We start from the raw sequence: 9,139 nt of genomic DNA, 5'->3' as shown, positions 1-9,139 counted from the left end.
TCAATTAGTCTCATCCAGGGAGGCATATACAAGTCAGATTTTGTCTATTCAGGCACTGTGAATTCCTATAGTGCACCACAGGGAACACAGCAAGATGTAGCAGGGGAAAAGGCTTTCTTCTTCTTTTGGTGTTTTTTAAAACAATATTTTATTTATTTATTTGTCGGTGTGCACAAGCACAGGGAGCGGCAGGCAGAGGGAAAAGCAGGCTTGCCTCTGAGCAAGGAGCCCAATGAGGGACTCTATCCCAGGACCCTGGGACCATGACCTGAGCCAAAGGCAGATGCTTAACCGATTTAGCCACCCAGGTGCCCCACTTTTGGTGTTTTTTCCCCGTGATCCTATGATGTGACTGCCAGTGGCCTGGAGAAGGCCTAGCTTCTCTCACCTTTGGGTGAATGAGTACGGCATTGCAATAGGGCCGTGATCTAGAGGGCTGCTTCCCAGGGAATCTTGGGAGTTTTCCTGCTCAGCAGGCTTGGCCTGTGGCCTGTGGGTGAATTTCTTTCCTCCCTGGGGACCCTGGTCCCACCTTCTCCAACAAACAGAATGTCAGTCTTATTCTCTCAGATGTCTTCCTTTGGGTGCTCTACCCCAGCCCTGGGGGTAGCGTCTGCTTCCTGTGACTCCTTCTGGTTTCCTCAGAGCTTTCTTTTACCTCTTTCATAGTTAAACACCTTTTGCTTAATAATTCTTCCGATCACATTTCCCCTGTTAAAATGACTGATGTGGTTTCTGCCTCCTGACTGGACACTGACTGATATGAACATCTAAACTGAAGCGTATCTTGGAGGAGGGCTCTGCACTGCTCACAGTATGTGGGGAAGGATAGTGGAGGAATTTTCAAATTTATTAAAATGTTCACCCTAACAAGAAAGCCATAAATATACTCTTTGTGTCTTTGTAAATATTTTAAATACTCTGTATGTTAATCTATTATCTGACATGTTCATCTCCTCCCTCCATATGGCTTGTGGCTTTGTGACGCTGGATTACTTTTGGATGGGCTATGGGCATATTTCCTTTGAAATGGACAGGAAAGGAAGGTATGGATGTGATATGAATTATCCACACAAATAAGAGGAATCTTTTGAAACAAGTGGGCCAGTTGCCCGTGTGGAGGGGCCCATGGGAGGAGTGAGGTCACCATCATGGCAAGAATGAACCCTTCCATTTGTCTTCCCCTTCCATTGACAACTACTAGGATTCCAAAATCCAATAGAGTTTCCGCTACAGAGCACGCCAGACGCCAAAGAGATCCATCCATGTTTCTAACTGGAAGTGTGTGGATTGGGCCTCATGGAGACCAGAGCCCAGGCAGCAGTGGTGGGGCCTGTTACCCTGGTTTCTACAGTGGTGGCAACACCTGCCCGTGACTCCTCAGGAAGAGAGGGTGAGGGTCGAGAGGGGTGAGTGAAAGGCTACCTGGCCCTGTGGGCTGCACCTGGAGGACCCTATAGCTCTGAAGCCACAGAGCAGGGTCCTCTGAGGCAGGGCATCTGTGACTTTGTGGGGTGGAGGGGGGAAGGGAAAAGGCAAGGGAAAGAGGCACACAAGAAGAAACCCTTTATGCACTGTCTGCCCTGAGAGTTCAGCAAGAGAACACCCAGCACCACTGGGACTCCCGAACTTGAGGATCCTCCTCCTGGAGTGTGGGGCACACCCAAAGCCCAAGGGCTTAGTACATACTGCCCCTACTCGGTTGCCAGCCTCCCACTTTTTTGTTGTTTTTGAGCCTGGTCTAAATAGCTACCAGGGCTGCTCTGGTAAGAGAAGCCAAAAACTTGTGCTATTCTGCCACCTGCTGGAATACTAAAGAAGGGCCTCTAACTGCCCACCTGTGGAGTGTTAGGCAATTCCGTGAACTCAGAAATAAAATGAATGGACAGAAGGAGTATTTTACCAAAGAGACTGAAATTTTAAAAAAGAACCAAACAGGAATTCTGGAGCTGGAGATCTCACTAAATGAGATGAAGAATGCATTAGAAACATCGGAAATAGAGCAGATCAGGTGGAAGGGAGAACACACGATTAGAAAGATGGAATCTAGAAATGATTCAAGTGGAAGTGGAGAGAACTACGACTTTTTTTTTTTTAAGTGAAGAAACCCTGGGGCGCCTGGCTGCTTCCATCAGTGGAGCATCTGACTCTTGATCTCTGGGTTGTGACCTCAAGCCACACTTTGGGTGTAGAGATTACTTAAAAGAAAAAACAAGCTTAAAAAATGAAGAAATCCTGCAAAAGCTACCAGTCTCCATTAGGAAAGCCAATCAAGAATAATGGGTATACCAGAAGGAGAAGAGAAGGAGAAGGGGACAGATTTGTTATTAAAAAAATATTATCTGCCTTCTCCTAATGTCCTCCAGGCTATTCCTTATGTTCTACAAATAAGTGAAACCATATGATAATTGACTTTCTCTGCTTGACTTATTTCACTTAGCATAATCTCCTCCAGTCCCATCCACGTTGATGTAAAAGTTGGGTATTCATTCTTTCTGATGGCTGAGTAATATTCCGTTGTGTATATGGACCACATCTTCTTTATCCATTCATCTGTTGAAGGGCATCTTGGCTCTTTCCACAGTTTGGCTATTGCAGATATTGCTGCTATGAACACTGGGGTGCATATGGCCCTTCTTTTCACTACATCTGTGTCTTTGGGGTAAATACCCAGGAGTGCAATTGCTGGGTCATAGGGTAGCTCTAGTTTTAATTTTTTGAGGCACCTCCACACTGTTTTCCAAAGTGGTTGTACCAACTTGCATTCCCACCAATAGTGTAAGAAGGAAGGGAAAAATGAAGGAGGGGAAATCAGAGGGAGAGATGAACCATGAGAGACTATGGACTCTGAGAAACAAACTGAGGGTTTTAGGGGGGAGGGGGGATGGGTTAGCCCAGTGATGGGTATTAAGGAGGGAGCACTGGACATGTAGGTTTACAGTGCAGGGATGGATGATGATAACCCAAGCTAATGGTACCAAAAAGAGACCAGGTGTAGCCATACTTATATCAGACGAGATAGACGTCAAGCCAAAAATAATGACAAAATACAAAGAAAGCCATTGTATACTAATAACCAGATCAATTCACTAAGAAGATGTAACAGTTGTAAATACATATGCTCCCAACACCTGAGTATTGAAATACATTAAACAAATACAGATCTTAAGGGAGAAATAGACAACAATCCAGGGATACTAGGGGACCTCAGTATCCCACTGTCAACAATGGATGGATCGTCCACACATGAAATCAGCAAGGAAACATTGGAATGAAACCACACTTTAGAACAAATGACAGACATTTACAGAACGTTCCATCCAACAGCAGAGGAATACATAGTCTTCTCACATGCACATGGAACATTCTCCAGGATAGATCATATGATGGAGCACAGAAATCTAGGGAGCTGTCCTCATCCTCCTCCCGACTTCGGTCCTGGGACCTCCCTGGAATTAACTTCTTTAAATCTCCTAACCAGCCTGTCAGTGTGCATGTCCTCCCATCTGCCATGAATACAGGAGGCTCACTACCTGATCTCACCAACCTGAACTTTCCCCTGCCACTACCCACCCCTTGGACCCTGAGGAGACAGTCTACCCCAGCCTGAGTGGGGGCAAGAGTACCTCCAGTCTGACCCTACCATGATTCAACTTGGTGTCCGCGGGGCCCGGGCCCGGGCTCAGGATATGATGAGCCAGGACTTTATTCCCTGTTCGGCTACCCATCCTGCAGTCCTCCCTGAGCAATCCCAAACCTCCAGGCTTCCCTGAGCAGTCTCTAGCCCCAGGTCCAGGGCTCCGACAGCCACCCCTCAGTGTCTGCCTTCTCCCTGGGCCACCCCTCACTCAGTGCCTCAGCTGTCTCCTTCTCCAATTCCTCCTCCTCAGCTTCCTTTCCTGTGCTGGGTGGCCCCCCTTACCCAGCTTCTACCCCTGGCATCTCCCCCTCCCACCACCGTGTGCCCCTCAGCCCCCTGAGTTTGCCCATGGGCCCAGCTGACACCAGAAGGTCCCAACAGCAGCTGCCCAAACAGTTGTCACCAACAATGTCACCCACCTTGTCCTCTATCATGCAGGATGCCCCCTGGATACCTGCAAACTGCCCACCGACCAATGGCGGCCTCCATACCCATTCAGCTCCTTGAGTATGGTTCTGCCCACCCAGCCACCCACCCTGAAGCCTCTACATCAGCCAGGGCTGTCTTCTCAAGCCTGCTCAATACAGCTCTCAGGTGGGCAGCCCCTGGGCAGACACCCCATTATGGAACACTGTACCCACCCAGCTCCAATCTTACCACTGGCCAATGAGTGACTTCAGCCTGGGGACTGTCTCCTCACAGCATGCTCTTTGATGACTGCTGCTTTGACTCATTCTCTTCCTGGCATGCACAAGCTCTGTCCCAGCAGCTGGAGCAGTCCAGCAAGGGAGCCCATCAACCTGCGTGGTGCTGGATCCCCCAGCTTTTCTGAAGGCCCTGGATTTTTAGGCGGCGAGGGGCCAGTGAGTGGCCTTCAGGGCCCTTATGCCCTCAACCACCAGAACTTGACCCATTGTTCCATGGCTCAGGGCCCAGCATGATCCTCCCAGGAGAGTCCTCCCAAGTTTCTCTAAGGAGATTTTTGGCAACCCTGGCTGGTGTGCCTGGCTTTGAGGTGTCAGCAGCCTGGCTGGGGCTGGGGTTGGGACTGGAGAGGAGCTGCACGTGGAACCACTGGGCCTGGATGGGCTCCACATGCTAAGTGACCCTAGTGTCTTGCTGCCCAATCTTGCTGTGGTGGATTCATTCCACAGTGAGCATCTGCAGTGAGGAGCCTCATCAGGATCCCTCTTCTTGGCTCTGCCCCATCACTGTTCCTTTCCTCCCTTCCCACTGGCCAGTAGAGACTTCACTCTGCCCCCAGATCCTCTTTCTAACATGAATGAGAGATCCTAAGCATGAGAAAAAGCAAGGGGTTTGTCCACTTCAATACATAAAGCAATTACTAAAGGACATAAGGAGACAAAGTGATGTAACACCACAATAGTAGGGGACTTTAACCCTGCATGTACATCAATGGATAGGTCATCAAGGCAAAAAATCAATAAGGAAATGGTGTCTTTGAATGACAAATTAGACCATGAGGACAACACTGATGTATACAGAACATTCCATCCCCAAACCACAGAATACACATTCTTTTCAAGTGTATATGGAACATTGTCTGGAATTTATCACATGTTAGGGCACAAAACAGGCCTCAATAAATTTAGGAAGAGGGAAAGCATACCAGGAAAATATTTTGACCCCATGGTATATAACTAGAAATCAATCACAAGGAAAAGACTGGAAAACACACACACACGTAGAGGCTAAACAACATGATACTAAACAACTAGAGAGTCAACAAAGCAATCAAAGAAGAAATAAAAAAATACATGGAAACTAATGAAAATGACAACACAATGATAAAAAAATCTTTGAAACACAGGGAAAGCAGTTCTAAGGGGGAAATGTTGAGGGATGCAGCCCTACCTGACGAAACAAGAAAAAGCTCTAATAAATCACCCAACATAAGGAGCGAGAAAAGAAGTACACATGAAGCTCAAGGTGACTAGAAGGAAGGAAATCAAAGATCAAAGCAGAAATAAATCCATAGAGACTAAAAATCAATAGAAAAAAATCAATGAAACCAACAGCTGGTTTTCTGAAAAGATACAGAATTGATAATCTGTTAGCCACACTCCTCAAGAAAAAAAGAGAAAAGACCCAAATAAATAAAGTCAGAAATGAGAGAGGAGAAGAAACAACTGACAGCATGGAATGCAAAGGATTATGAGAGAATGATGGCAAGCTGTATGCCAACAAGTGGAAACCTAGAAGAGAGGGATAAGTTCTGTGGAACATACAATCCTCCAAAATGGAGTCAGGAAGAAATAGAAAATCTAAGCCAACCTATTGCAATGGAAATTGAAATAGTAATAAAAAAATAACTACTAAAAAACAAAAGTTCAGGACCAGATGGCTACACAGATAAATTCTACCAAACCTTTAGAGTTTTCACCTATACTCCTCAAGTTATTCTCAAAAACAGAAGAGGAAGGAAGCTCCAAATCTATTTTATAAGGGCAGACTTAATCTGATACTGAAATCAGGGAAAGACACCACAAAAAAGAACACCACAGGCCAATATCTCACATGAACATAGATGCAAACCACATTTAACTGTGCATTAGAAGGCTCATTCACCATTGCCAAGTGGAAGTTATTCCAGGGATGCAAGGATGTTTCAATATTTGCAAATCAACTAATGTTACAAATTCCATTGGAAAAACAAAGGAAAATATCATGTGATCATCTCAGTAGATGCAGAAAAAAATTCGTTTGATAAAATTCAACATCTATTTATTATAAAAACCCTCAACAAAATGGGTTTAGAGGGAATGCACTTCAACATAACAAAGTCCATCTATGAGAAACCGACAGTTAACAACTTACTCAATGGAGAAGAACTGAGATCTCTTCTACTAAGATCAAGAATAAGACAAGGATGCCCACTCTCTACACTTTTATTCAACATAATACTGAAGGTTCTGGTTACAACAATCAGACAAGAAAAAGAGATTAGAGGCATCCATATTGTTAACAAAGTTAAACTGTCACTATTTGCAGATGACATGATAGTATACATAGAAAACCCTAACAATTCCACCAAAAAACTCCTAGAAATTAAATGAATTCAGTAAAGTTACAGGGTACAAAATCAATACTCACAAATCAGTAGTGTTTCCCTACACTAATAACGCAGTAGCAGAAAGAGAAAGAAAACAGTTCTGCTTATAATTGCACAAAAAGACTAAAATATCTAGAAATAAACTTAACCAAAGAGGTGAAAGACCTGCACCCTGAAAACTAGAATATATTGATGAAAGAAATCAAAGATCACACAAACCAATGGAAAAATAGTCTATGATCATGGATTGGAAGTATTAATATTGTTAAAATGTCCATATCTACTGCCCAAAGCAGTCTACAGATTCAAGGCAATCCCTATAAAAATGCCAGTAGCATTTTTCTCAAAACTAGAACGAATAATACTAAAATTTTTATGGAACCACTAAAGTCCCTGAATAGCTAAAGCATTCTTGAGCAAGAACAAAGCTGGAGGTATTACAATTTCAGATCTCAAGATACACTATAGAGATGTAGTAATCAAAACAGCGTGGTACTTGGAAAAAACGGACAAGCAGGTTAATGGAACAGAATAGAAAGCACAGAAATAACTCCACAATTCTATAGTCAATGAATCTATGACAAAGGAGGCAAGAATACACTATGGAGAAAAGACAGTCTATTCAAAAGAAGATGCTGGGAAAACTGGAGAGCTACATATAAAAGAATGAAACTGGACCCTTCGTAGCACCATAAACAAGAATAAAGTCAAAGTGGTTTAAAGACCTAAACATGAGACCCGAAACCATAAAACTCCTAGAAGAAAACATAGGGAATAATTTTTTTTTTAAAGATTATTTATTTATTTATTTGAGAGAGAGAGCAGAATGAGTGAGAACATGAATGGAGGGGAAGGGCAGAGGGAGAGGGAGAAGCAGGCTCCCCGCTGAGCACGGAGCCCGACGCCACGGGGGCTCCATCCCAGGACCCCAGGATCATGACCTGAGCTGAAGGCAGACACCCAACTGACTGAGCCACCCAGGCACCTGGGAATAATTTTTTTGACATCAGGCATAGAAATATTTTTCTAGGTATGTCTCCTCAGACAAGGGAAAGGAAAGGAAAATTAAACGATTGGGAATACACTAGACTAAAATGCTTTTGCATAATGAAGGAAACCATTAACAAAACAAAAAGGTAACCTACTGAATGAATGGGACAAGATATTTGGAAATTTTTAAAATTTATTTTTATTTTTTATTTTCTTATTTTTTAGATATTTGGAAATTATATATCCTAGAAAGTGCTAATATCCATAATACATAAAACCATTATAAAACTCAACACCAAAAAAACCCAACCAATCCAATTAACAAATGGGCAGAGGACCTAAATAGATATTTTTCTAAAGAAGACATACAGATAACCAATAGACACATGAAAAGATGCTTGAGATCACTAGTTATCAGGGAATTGCAAATCAAAACCACAATGAGATACCACCTTACAACGGTCAGAATAGCAAAAATCAAAGAAAAGAAGTAAGAAGTGTTGGTGAAGATGAGGAGCAAAAGGAACCCTTGTACACTGCTGGTGGGAATGTAAATTAATAGAGCCAGTGTGGAAAACAGAATGAAAGTTTCTCAAAAAATTTACAATAGAATGACCATGTGATCCAATAATATTACTATGGGTATTGATGTGCGGCTGGTGAGCAAATGGTCAAGAAATAATTCTTGAGATGTTTTTGGTGCAAAAAGGTGATTTTATTTTAGCACAGGGACAGGCCCGATGGGCAGGAAGAGCTGCATGGGTGTTGTGAGGTGCGACTGATTATATGCTTTTTAGTTAGTGGGGTTTAGAGATAGTGTAAGTCTCTAAGGAATTTGGAAACAAGGCTTCCAGCACCTTGAGGTGCTAGCGGCTGTTAAGATAAGGTTATTTGCTAATCCAGTCAAGAAATGGGCAGAAGACAAGAACAGACATTTCTGCAAAGAAGACATACAAATGGCCAACAGACCCATGAAAAAGTGCTCAGCATCACTCGGCATCAGGGAAATACAAATCAAAACCTCAACGAGATACCACCTCACACCAGTCAGAATGGCTAAAATTAACAAGTCAGGAAACGACAGATGTTGGCGGGGATGTGGAGAAAGGGGAACCCTCCTACACTCTTGGTGGGAATGCAAGCTGGTGCAACCACTCTGGAAAACAGTATGGAGGTTCCTCAAAAAGTTGAAATTAGAGCTACTCTGTGACCCAGCAATTGCACTCTTAGGTATTTACCCTAAAGATAAAATGTAGTGATCTGAAGGGGCACGTGCACCCCAATGTTTATAGCGCGATGTCCACAATAGCGAAACTGTGGAAGGAGCTGAGATGTCCATCAACAGAGGAATAGATAGATGTGGTATCTATACGCAATGAAATATTACTGAGACATCAGGATGAAATCTTACCATTTACATCGATGTGGATGGAACT

At 43.5% G+C, this 9,139-nt stretch overlaps 1 pseudogene; it reads left to right on the top strand.

The window, feature by feature from the left end:
- The first annotated feature begins 1,299 nt into the window (after positions 1–1,299).
- On the top strand, positions 1,300–4,810 carry LOC114222092 (CREB-regulated transcription coactivator 2-like; annotated as a pseudogene).
- The last annotated feature ends 4,329 nt before the right edge of the window (positions 4,811–9,139 follow it).

The sequence above is a fragment of the Eumetopias jubatus genome, unplaced genomic scaffold, assembly GCF_037043125.1.
Source record: "Eumetopias jubatus isolate StellerSeaLion01/CBP00866 unplaced genomic scaffold, mEumJub1_p1.0 scaffold_6, whole genome shotgun sequence".
NCBI lineage: Eukaryota > Metazoa > Chordata > Mammalia > Carnivora > Otariidae > Eumetopias > Eumetopias jubatus.
The sequence above is the reverse complement of the archived record's forward strand: the minus strand, read 5'-3'. Positions and strand labels throughout refer to the sequence as shown.